At 36.5% G+C, this 12,942-nt stretch overlaps 1 long non-coding RNA gene and 1 pseudogene across 8 annotated transcripts in view; one reads left to right on the plus strand and one right to left on the minus strand.

Moving 5' to 3' along the window:
- Nucleotides 1–12,942, minus strand: part of LOC144286936 (uncharacterized) — a 571,272-nt gene that overhangs the window by 283,983 nt on the left and 274,347 nt on the right. The gene's annotated exons all lie outside the window — the stretch shown is intronic.
- On the plus strand, nucleotides 6,552–6,654 carry LOC144287357 (U2 spliceosomal RNA; annotated as a pseudogene).

Raw genomic sequence — 12,942 nt, forward strand, 5'->3', positions numbered from 1 at the left:
GTGTTCTTTTAGAACAGAAGTCATATTTCTCTTTTCTCCACATCCTCAGCAATATTTATCGTTTTGATAACAGGCATCCTAAGAGGTGTGAGATGCTATCTTGTTATGGTTTTGATTTTCATTTCCCTGATGATTAGTAATATAAGCATCTTTCAGTATACCTGTTGGCAATTTGTTTGCACTCTTTGGAAAAATTTTTAATTGTGTTCTTTTCCATTTTAAAATCAGGTTATTTGTATTTTTTTGCTATTGGGTTCTAAGTTTACTTTATATATCTTGTATATTAACTCCTTATTGGATATACATTTTGCAAATATTTTCTCTCATTCCATAGGTTGCCTTTCCATTTGTCTATTTTGTTGACTGTTTCATTTGTTTACAGAAACTTTTTAGCTTGATGTAGTCCAGCTTTTGCTTTGGTCACCTTTGTATCTGCTGACAAATCCAAAAACTCATTGCCAAGACCAACCTTCCATGTTTTCTTATGGGAATTTTATAGTTTCAGTTCTTAAATGTATGTCTTCAATCTATTCTGAGCAATTTTTGTGTTGGATAAGATAAGGGTCCAATTTCATTCTTTTTCATGTGGCTATCCAGTTTTACCATGACCATTTATTGAAGAGACTATCCATTCCCATTATTCTTGGTGCTTTTATCAAAAATTAGTTGACCATATATGTGTGGATTCATTTCTGGGCTCACTATTCTGTAACATTGATCTATGTGTCTATTCTGTTTTCATGTTAATACTATAGCTTTGTAATATAGTTTGAAATCAGAAACAGTGATGCCCCCAGCTCTGATTTCCATACTCAAGACTGCTTTAGTTATCTGGGGTCTTTCATGGTTCCATACAAATTTTAGAATTTTTTTCCTACTTCTGTAAATAGTTCTGTTGGAATTTTGACGGGATTACATTGGATCTTAGGTCATTTTGAATAGTACGGACATTTTAACATATTATTTTTTCTAATCTGTGAACATAAGATATCTTTCTATTGCTTTGTGTCTTCTTCAACTTCTTTTATCAATGTCTTATAATTTTCAGTGTACATATATTTTATCTCCTGGGTTAAATCTATTCCTAATTATTTTATTCTTTTTGATGTTATTGTAAGTGGGATTATTTCCTTAAAATTTTTTTTAGAGTTCATTGTTAGTGTATAGAAACACAACTGATTTTTGTATTTGATTTTGTATCTTGCAACTTTATTGAATTTATCTGTTCTAAGTTGTCGGGGTCTTCTTTTGGTAAGATTGTTAGATTTTTTTGTATATAATATGCGTTTTGCAAACAGATAATTTTACTTCTTTTTTGATTTGGATACTGTTTTTTTTCTTGCTTAATTGCTCTGGCTAAGGCTTTCAGTGCTATGTTAATAGAAGTAACAAGAGTGGGAACCCTGCACCTTTGTTTTGTTCCTGATCTTAAACGAATATAACATAATTATTCTGAGTTTCATCCATATTGTTGACATGTATCAGTAGCTTGTACCTTTTTATTATTAGCTAGTATTCCATCATATGGGTATGCCAGCAATTGATGGACATTTGGACTGTTTCTAGTTTGAGGCTATTTTGAATAATGCTATTTACTTTTGTAGAAGTTCTTGTGGGGATATATGTTTTCATTTTACTTCAGTATATACCAAATAGTGGAACTGCTTGATCACATGATACATTTATGAATTTATATTTAACTTTTTAAGAAGGTGCCAGACTGTTTTCCAAACAGATAATTTTTAATTTAAAAATATCCAGGAGTCTTCAAATCTCCCAAAAGAAGGACCACCAACAAAGGAAAGAAAAACGTTTTGACAGACAGTGAAGTTTTGCTATTGCTATACTTATGTAGATGTATATCTTTAGTACCAACAACCAAACCAGGGTTTTTTCATTGCTTTTCATTACCTGTAAACCAAAACCTATAAGGTGATTTGGAGAAATCCTACATAATTCTAATCTATTTATATCTATTTCTATTTAATGATGATAAAGTATTTTAATGTCAAAAAACAAATAGCATATAACAGAAATATAGTGACTTCGAAAGTTAACTGGGAAATTCCAAGTGACCCATGAAGGGGAATATCACAATCTCACTTTATAGTGATTATTGACATGAGTTCCTGGTTTCCTTTAGAGAATTCTCTCAAAGCATATAGGATTCTTTCTCCTTTCAGATGAGCCAGATCTATCATAGCCAACATCACTTATATATTTATATATTAAAGATTTATTTTATGCTTTTTCTTAAAAAGCAAAAATGATGGTCTTCAAGTGTTTAGTAGAAATGAGCAACGCTGTTTGATCTAGTTGGATGAATATCAAAAATGACATCTATTCAGATGTGGTCTGTACAAAACATCTTTTGTTTTTTTCTAGGAAGTGCCCTATGCATTTCAAGTATATCCTGGTGCACATGAGTGTGATGGATTATTTCAAAATATTATGTTGTCCAATCACTGTGAATTAACCATACACTGAATATCATGAGAACAAAAGGCCTGAGGAAATCAGTTCCAGTAAATTAAGATCCACCTTAGATGTCATTCCCATGGGCAACCTTCATTTGAACTTGACTAGGATGATTATAAAACTTTGTTCAATTTAGGCCCAAGTGGTATGCATTTCACTAATAATGAAGCACAAATCTTATTTTTTAAAAAGTATATTTTTCTCATATCAACATACTTTATGAAATAAACAAAATAAAGAATATGTTCATTTTCATTCTTGACATATACTGGTTATGTTGTTCTTTACTTAAAACCAAGCTTGATAGAACATTGGATTGAAGCCTTCGGGAAGATCATTCAGGCTTCAAACCTGAGGCAGGGGGAAAAAAAATCAGAGTTTTACTGATGTGTGCTACTTAATTTTGTAGAGAAAGAATTACCCACATGGCACTCAGAGTTAACATGCTCTGAACATTTCAGAAAAAGAAATGAATGTACTAGGAAAACTGGGTTTATTGTCCCTGAAATACCACCATCTTCTCAAAAATACATGGCAGCATAATGTTATCAATTTTAAATTGCTACCAACGACAATGTGGATATATCACTGCCATCCCTGAGATGTTTTGCAAATATTTCTCTCCTTGACCAAGCCACAAATTCAATTTGTTCCCAGTTAAATCCTCATAAAACAGTGTCTTTGACAAATGATTGTTTTTTTCCTTCCCAACCCAGAGAAATGCCAGACTGGGCTATTTTCACTTTTGGTGGGAAATGTTCCATTTAGACTGACGCACAATTACGTGGCAAATATCCTGATGTTCTTTTTCTTGTCATATGGCTGAACTTTAGAGAGTTGTGAAAGTGGCCTGATGATTATAATAAAAATAGTTAATTTAGTCTGTTTTAAGCACGTTACTTGCATTATTCACTTATTCATTACACTTATGCTGAGTTAGGTACTATAATTATACCCATTTCATATGGGGGGGGAGACTGAAACTAATGACATCTAAATAATTTACCTATAATCAATAAATGGCACCCCTCTTTTCACTATCTTTTATCATTCTTTGTTCACATTGAACAGAAAAGATTTTGATCGACCAATTTAAAGATATTAAAATCATTGTGCAATATCTTCTTGGAATATAAACATAAAGTGTCTCTAGTATCTAGAAGATTTTCCTATGAAACCATATAGATTTTTTTAAGAAACACAAATTATATACATTATTTAAAAGGTGTCGGATATCTAATATTTAATAGTCTTATTTATGAATTTATATTTTATTATATTTATATAATACAAATAGACTATTTTTAAAAATACTTTGTGGATAGGTAGATACATATATACACGTATGCATATAAACATACATACATCCATACATTGCCAGAAAGGACTCCCAGACTATTATATAAAATCCTAGGCAATCCCTAAGCAGCAAAATTTTAAAAGTCAAAATGCCTCTGATACCTCTGGCAGGCAACTAGTATACTTTGAAGAGCATTGGCCCCAACTTGTTACCAGGTAACGGAAATGAATCCTGATTGGTTGGTGAACATAGTCCAAGACTAAAAGAGGGATCAAAAGGATGAGTGGGCAAAAGCCATCTTGACCCACTGACATATTTATTTAACCTTGTCTTAGTTTTTTCACAGTTCATACCCCATGTACCAGCTAACCTAGCCTCTTTGTTGATCCCTATATATACCAGGGATGATCTGTGGGACAATTTTTAGGTCATTGGAGTGATTACCACAGTCTCCATACCTATGCTTCTCACTTTAAAACATTTTGAAAGGCTTCCTCATCCCACTTTACCTCGTATGAGCTACTACTACTTTTTTTTTACCCCTGTAACAGGAAACTAAGGTTCAATGACCTGAGATTACAGTTTGAAAGACTGGCCCTTCTTGGTTTAGAATTGAGGTCAATAAACTTTTCCTATAAAGATCCAGAAAAAAACGTTTTCAGCTCGGAGGATCATATAGTCTCTGTCACAACTACTCACCTCTGCTACCGTAGTGCAAAATCAGCCATAGATGATTCATAAATAGATGAGTGTGGTTCTTTATTTATAAATACAGGTGGTGGGCCAGATTTGGCCCATGAGCACATAGTTTACTCCTGGTTTGGAATGATGTACCAAGTGTTAAGTTCTTTCTGGAGCCTTTAATCCTCCCCCTTCATGTTTATACCCAGGAGGGGAGTATGAGCATCCCACTGACCAAGTCCTCACTGTAGCTGCAGAGCCCTGGCCTCACCTACGTCTTATTTAGATATTGTACCCTTAGGTAGTTTTGCCCAACAGTACCAGGAGATCAGATATCAATACTATTTTTTTTGCATTCCCTCTAAATATATTTTTTACATTCTGGAAAACTGTTTCACCTCTGGTTAATAATTGCTTATGTCATCAAAAACAGTGAGTGCAATATTTTCCTTAATATTTTTTTTTTGGGGGGGGGGGTAAGGGGAGGTGTTGTCTTAATGACATGGAGTGGCCAGGCACCGTCAGACTTCACACATAGGTTTGTTTGCGCAACAGCAAGACTGTGGCTATGTGGTTTATGTGTTTAAGAGGTAGCTGTACTCTGCCACACAGTGTGAATTTTTAAAAATGAAAGGGTGTGTGTCATGGAAAGAGAATGAAGGATTCAAATAGTAAACATATCCATCTTTTAAATAGGCCCTTTATGGCATAGCACTCAAACACAGCCTTCTTGAAGAGAGTTGATGATGGGAGCTGTGCCTCAGTGACCAAATGGTAAAAGTTGGAAAACAATGCGTGTAGGGGCTGTCCCCACAATCCGTAGTGAGTACGAGACTTGTTCAAGGGAGGGTTCTTGGCACAGCGATGGAAGTAAGCTTTTAGTCCAGCTCCCGTTTCTAATCCTAAATCAAACCACTACACTCAGTCTCTCACTTTAATAAGCACTAAATCCACATGCTAGGTTTCAAAAGAAAGAAAAAACCTACTTTAACTATTAAAACTTCCCTGAAACCTACTCATGGGAACAGAGAACATATGGTGTTGTAATTTTTTTTTTTAAGCAAGACATCTGTACTATTCAAGAAATAGCTAAAATCTGTCGGATTCCAGAAACTTTTATAAGCTGAACTCCAAAATAGATAAATTATTTTTATTAGATTCAGCCATGGACAATTCATGAAGAAAATTCTAGCTGGAAAACAACTTTTTAAAAGAGAAGCTTTGGTAAAGTGTCAGTTTACATCTTGATTTCAAATAGCAAATGTTAAGAAAACTACTTTAATTTTCAACGCATGTGTGATGGAGTCCAGCTACAAAAATCCTGTGCGTAAGTAATGGGAAACAATGGTGAACAGATCCGCTCTCCTGCTGTGACCTCTCCAGGAAGCATTCCCGAGTGCTCAGTGCTAGCTATTTACAGGACATCTCTTTATGAGCACCTACTATGGACCAGGCATCATGCAGGGGCACTTGGAAACGCAGTGAGCCGCATTAAAGAGAAGAATGCCAGCCTCAAGAGAGCTTGTTTTTTGTTTTTTTTTTAAGATGTTATTTATTTATTCATGAGAGACAGAGAGAGAGAGGCAGAGACACAGGCAAAGGGAGAAGCAGGCTCCCTGCAGGGAGCCCGACGTGTGACTCGATCCCAGGTCTCCAGGATCAGGCCCTGGGCTGAAGGGCGCTGAGTCACCCGGGCTGCCCAAGAGAGCTTAAATCTTAAAACAGACATTGAAAATGACAACGAATTGGCTGCAATGTGGACTGGGAAAACTTATTTAAGAGCTTGGTTTTTACCAGAAGACTGTTTAGTCAACACAATGGCTGGAGGGGTGTCTTCCAGGCAGTTGGAACAGAATCTAGGCCTTGAGGACTAGAAATGAGACACATTTGAGGAAAGCAAAGCATATCAGCAAAGCCCGAGCAGAGAAAATAAAGGGAAGAAAACCACCTAATTCTGAGAGGTGGAGGGGACAAGTACTACAGAGGCTTGAAAGACCCAATAAGGACTCAAAAGTTCACCTGCATTATCCTTTTCTTTCTCCCATAGGAAAGTGATTTCCCCAGAGTACTTGGGATATAAATTCATTTCCAGATCGCTTCTCGGCCTTTTGGCTAAGATCAAGTGTAGTATCTGTTTTTTTTTTTTTCTTTTTAAAAAGATTTATTTATTTATTGAGAGAGAGAGAGGAATAGCAGGAGAGAGAGAGATGAGCAGGGGGTGCAGGGAGAAGCAGGCTCCCCACTAAGGAGGGAGCTTGACAAGTTGATTGATTTCAAATGTTACACAAATTTTATTTTATTTTCTTATTTATTTTTTATTTTTTTATAAATTTATTTTTTATTGGTGTTCAATTTGCCAACACATAGAATAATACCCAGTGCTCATCCCATCAAGTGCCCACCTCAGTGCCCGTCACCCAGTCACCCCCACCCCCCGCCCACCTCCCCTTCCACCACCCCTAGTTCGTTTCCCAGAGTTAGGAGTCTTATCAGTTTAAATTCATTTCCAGAGAAAAACATACCAGGCAATGAGCTTTAAATACTGGATGCAATGCTTAAGCCAGTTTTTGAATCACTGAGCACAAAATTTACACCCTGGTTTTTCTGTTTCATAGAAATAAACAGGATTGATCAGTGAACAGTTATCTTAGAGTAGACAGTATGAGGAACAACAAATATGCCAAATGAGGAAAAAGTATTTTTGTGCACTGAGGAAACTTACAGGTATCTCCAATTTTTCATAGCAATTGACTCCTTATTAACCAGAGAGTGACTAAAAGTACTTTCCAATGAAAACAAAACCAACTATGTGTAACAAAACAAGACATTCTATTGGGGGAAAAAAATCTGCTATAAAAAAATCTATATAATAAGGTTCATTGTTTTGGAACACAGAAGGGAGAAAAATTCACCATTCTAATATAGATTTTTATTTTTTTGCAAACTATTGTCCGGTTTTGTACATCTTTACAGCAACAGTTATTCCTTTATTTTCTGTATGTTTTCATTTAATGTTACTTCCCATATTTCAAAAGATTCGACATCATCATTTTTAATGACTGCAAATACTCCATCTCTAAGTAATTAATTGTGACAATTCTGATTATGTGTCAGTGTTGCATGATTGAGAAAGTTGGTTGAAAAGGAAAAGGTTTTCTGCACTAGGGCTTGATGTATGTTCAAATCACTAAATTTAAGTAAAAAGAAATGAATCATTTTAATGAAATTGTTGGAACAGTGCATGGTCCTTTCACCTATAAAATTTGGCAATACCAAAATGAATGGAATAAATTTCAGAAATCTGAATATCTGCTAAAACCTCTTACTATTTAAATAGTACTAATTATTTTTAATAGACTTTATTTTTTTAAAAAAGCAGTTTTCAGGCCACAACAAAATTGAAATGAAAGTACGGAGTTTCCAAGTACCCCCTCTGCTCCTGACACGCAGCCTCCTTCACTATAAACATCCCACACCACACTGATGCATTTGTTACAATCAATGAACCTACCCTGACACATTATTGTCACCCAACCTCCATAATTTACATTAGGGATCACTCTTGGTCTTGTACATTCTATGGGTTTTGACAAACATATAATGACATGCATCCACCACTATAGTATCGTATAGAATGGCCTCACTACCCTAAAAATCCAATATGCCCTGCTTTTTCTTCCCTCCCCCGTTACCCCCAGCAACCATCAATCTTTTTACTCTCTCCAGAGTTTCACCTTTTCCGGAATGCTGTATAGTTAGAATCAGAGAATATGTAGTTTTTTCAGACTGGCTCCTTTCACTTAGTGATATGTATTTATGTTTCCACCATGTCTTTTCATAACTTGATAGCTCATTTATTTTTAGCACTGAGTAGAATTTCATTGTCTGGATGTTCCAAAGTTTACTTATCCATTCATCTACTGAAGGATATCTTGGTTGATTCCCAGTTTGGGGAATTATGAATAAAGCTGCTATAAACATCCACGTGCAGGTTTTTGTACCCACATATGAAGTTGAAATATCAGAGTACTGGATCATATGATAAGAGTATGGTCAGTTTTGTAAGAAACCACCAAACTGTCTTCCCAAATAGTTATAACATTTTTGCATTCCCACCAGCAGTGAACAAGAGCCCTCATTTCTTCACAGCCTCATCAGCATTTGGTGTTGTGTTTTGGATCGTCACTATTCTAATAGTTATGTAGCTCTATTGATTACTTTTTTCTTTAAAAAGCACAAACAAAACAAGTCTTTATTCAGCGAAGACTTGAAATCATTTTGCCAACTTTTTTTCTTCCGTAATTTTTGTTTGCTTTCACTAAGAATGCCAAAAGTATTCACAATGCAATGGAACTTCATTTGTATCAACCAGAAGCAAAGACTCTAACAGATCAGTGAGTTATTCTTTTTTACTTTTCTTATTTAGTATTTTTATGAGAGATATTCATAAAATAGAGAAAAAAGCTTATAAAATTTGCCACCTACTCAGTATACACTGTGATCTCTCCTTGTCCCTCCTCCTACCCCCTCTCTCTTCTCCCTTCCCTTTCACCCCCAATTTCCTTTTCTCCTTCCTTCCCTTTTTCTCAATTTCTTAATCTCTTTACGCCACTCCCATCATATTTTTGCTTCTACTACTCCAATGAAACTACTCTTGTCGAGATCACCAACAACTCCCACTTGTCAAATCCAGAAACCAATCATCTGGCTTCTTCTTACTAGACTCTGGACAGCCTCCACACACCACACTTCTGTGTAACTCCATTCATCCCACCAAACACATCTTCTCACTCTGTGTCCTTCACTACTCTTCTTCCTATCAAACTCTTAAATTTTAGAATCAAAAGGGCTCAGCTATAGAATATCTATGCTTCACTACATATGCTTTCTTCCCTAAGTAATCTCATTCAATCCCATGGATTTAAAATCTTCTATCTGCTGATGAGTTCAAAATATATGGCTCTAGTCCTGAACCCTCCTTGAACTCCAGACTCATAAATCCAACTCTAAAACTTAAAATACACAGAACAGAATAATTCAATCATAAATCTTCCTTTTCACATACCCCTATCCACACCCTAGATGCAATATTCTGCAGTCTCATGCTTCTCAGAGAATGGCACCTCTCTCTGCTCACTGGCTTGGGCCTAAAGTTCAAAGTCTGCCTTCATTTCTCAGAATCCCCAAGAGCCAAATCAATCAGAAGTTCTTGCAACTCCATCCTCAAGACATCTTAAACCCTCCTGCTCATCAACACCCTCCTTCTGCACAGCCTTTGTGTCTCACCTGGACTGCTACTGTCACCCACCTGTTCTCAATCCTTCCTCTCTTGTCCTGCTGCAGAGCATCCTTCACACAGTGGTTGGAGTCATGTGACGTGATGTAAGAAATTGATGTTGCTTTGCCCCAGTTTTGTTGAAACATCAATATTAGGTACCAAAGCAAGTGTCAGGCAAATCCTCACATGTTGTTTTACAAAAGAAATCCTCCATAACTTTTTCCAATTATCTTGAATCTCTCTTACCCATTCTGATCAAGAAAGAATCCGACAGGAAGAGGATTGAGGAGGATGCTGGGTAAAGGGATACCTTTGCTCCCTGTCCAGTAAAGCTGCCAGGAAGACAAGGAACTTTCAGCAGGAAGGGTCTGGATTTGTACTTCTGGGTGCCCAGAAGCCTATCGAGAATGTTTAGTGGTCCACAGGAATAGAGACTTAAATATCCCAGTCAAAGGAAATACAGGAAACATAGGCCCACCACAGCATCTCATGAGAGGAAGTTTCTGTTTTAATCATGTTTTTGGCCCAGGGAATGCAAAGCCAGCCAGCCCAGTCTCATCCACCCACAAGAACCATGTAGAGGGGCTGTCGTGGGCAAGGAGGGAAGTCAGTTAGACCCTGTTTCCAATGCAGGCAGGCTTCCCAGAGAGTGCCAGCCTGACCAGGGGAGAGGAGAGAAATGAGGACTAAATCAAATTCAGGATTTGGATTGTTGCACAGGGCTGGACACTCTCCTGAACTGAAACTCTGTTTGCAATTTAGAGTCATTACAGAATTGTGTATTACGAAAGAGTGAGCAGAAATGTTGCAGGTCTGCCAGAGTTTTCATCCAGGACCGGGGCAAGGTGATTCCTACTGAATACATTTTAAGAGGAGGTGGGAATAACATAAAAAGGCATTTGACTTTGTTACCAGTCACTCTTGTTCAAAAATGCCCTTAGGTGATCTACCAAGCATATAAATCAGATCCTCTCTGTCCTCTGTAATTCTCTCTAATGCCCTCCACTGGATTTAGAATAAGATCTAAATTTTTTCCATTGCATTTAGAATAGAATCCAAGTAAGATCTATCTCACAGCCTTCAAGTTTTTACCCAATCTAGCTCCTGTTGAACACTTCCCAGTCTTCCCCAACCATTTCTCCCTTGGTGACTGCTCCAAAAAACCCTGGTCTTCTTTCCATTCTTCGAACATATCAAGCTTACTCTTTCCTCAAGGACTTTCTCTTTGCTGTTCCTTGCCTCTGGAGTCTTCTTCCTTTAGATATTTGCAAATATAAACCTTCATTTCTTTTAGGTATGCTAACATATCATTTTTTCAAAGATATCTTCCTAAATTACATTATCTAATTACGACTCTTCCACCATTCCACCATTAGCACGTGACCCTTCATCAGCTGTCCTCATGCACTGTCCCTCCACCAACATCATATTTCTACAGTTCTACAAGGAAGAAATGAAAAGGAAGTAATAACCAATAATTTCATCACCATAATCATGATGAAAAGTGTGAGATATATGAGGAGCTCACTTAGGTTAGAATAAACTTTTTCACTTACAAACGACTAACACATTGACTATTTAGAAAAATTTATTTTTATTGTAATAAAACATATATAACATAAAATGTACCACTTAACCAGTTTTAAGTGGACAGTTCTGTGGCATTTAGTACATTTACACTGTCATGCCACCATCACCACCAGCCACCTCTGGAACTTTTCATCTTTCCAAACAGAAACTCTGTACACATGAAACACTAACTCTTCATTTTCCTTCCTCCAGTTCTAGCTAACCACCATTCTACTTTCTGTTTCTATGAATTTGACTACTCTGGGTACCACATGTAAGTGGAACCACATAATATTTGTCCTTTTATGCCTGGTTTATTTCACTTAGCAGAATGTCTTCAAGGTTCATTCATGTCCTAGCATATGTCAGAATTTTATTCCTCTGTAAGGCTGAATAATATTACACTGTATATATAGACCACATTTTGTTTATCTACTCATCCACTGATGGTCATTTGAGTCATTTCCACTTTTTAGCTATGTGGATAACAGCTCTATGAACAGGGTTGTATAAATATCTCTTTGAACCTCTGTTATCAATTCTATTGATATTTATCTAGGAATTGTTAGATCATATGGTAATTCTATATATAGAGAGAACTATATAGGAAAAGAAATTGTTTTGAGGAACCTCCATACTCTTTTCCACAGGAGCACATTGACTTTTATTTAAAAGAAAACTATATATATATATATATACACACACACATATATGTATATTCAGTATATATATATGAAATTCAGTATATATATAAATTCAGTAGAGACACAGAGAGAGAAGCAGAGACATAGGCAGAAGGAGAAACAGGCTGTCTCCAGGGAACCTGATGTCAGACTCGATCCCAGGACTCCAGGATCACAACCTGAGCTGAAGGCAAATGCTCAACCAGTTACCCACTCAGGTGCTCTGACACATTGACTTTTAACTTCACAATATAAATTATATTTATAAATTATAAACTATGCCATTATAAATGTGTGTGCTTTATTTTCTCTGTGTCAGGTCTCTTATTTAGATGACTTAGCTATAATGTCATATTCAATTCTCATAGGAGACAGGTTCTTTTCTTCGCGTTGTCCACAGAATAGAAATGTGACCAAGTTGCTTCTATGTGACTTACTTCATAAATAGTTTAATATTATAGGTAGGGCTGCCTGGGTGGCTCTGTCCATTAAGCATCTGCCTTTGGCTCAGGTCATGATCCCAGAGTCCTGGGATCCAGCCGGAAGTGGGGCTCTCTGCTCAGCAGGGAGTCTACTTCTCTCTCTCCCCCTGTGCACGCGCGCTCTCTCTCTCTCTCTCTCTCATGTGCACACACTCTCAAATAAATTAATTAATTTAAAAAATCTTATAAGTAGGTAGCATTATATATAATATGGCACTTTATCATCTCTAGAACCTGAAGAAATCCTCGGAATCATGAAAGAGTAAGCCCAAAGAAATAGAGTACATATTTTGTCTGTAGGAAAGAAAGTTTTTAATTTTTGTTTTCTTACATGGTAGTTCAAATCTGTTAGCACCTAAGCCTCTTCTAACTGAAGGTTCCCTCTCTGAACTTCCTTCTGAGTAAAATGGTCAGTGTATGAGAAAGGCAGACAAGTGGCTGTTTCTTAGAAGAACTGCAGGTGAGCCAGTC

Source organism: Canis aureus, chromosome 16, assembly GCF_053574225.1.
Source record: "Canis aureus isolate CA01 chromosome 16, VMU_Caureus_v.1.0, whole genome shotgun sequence".
Taxonomy (NCBI): Eukaryota; Metazoa; Chordata; class Mammalia; order Carnivora; family Canidae; genus Canis; species Canis aureus.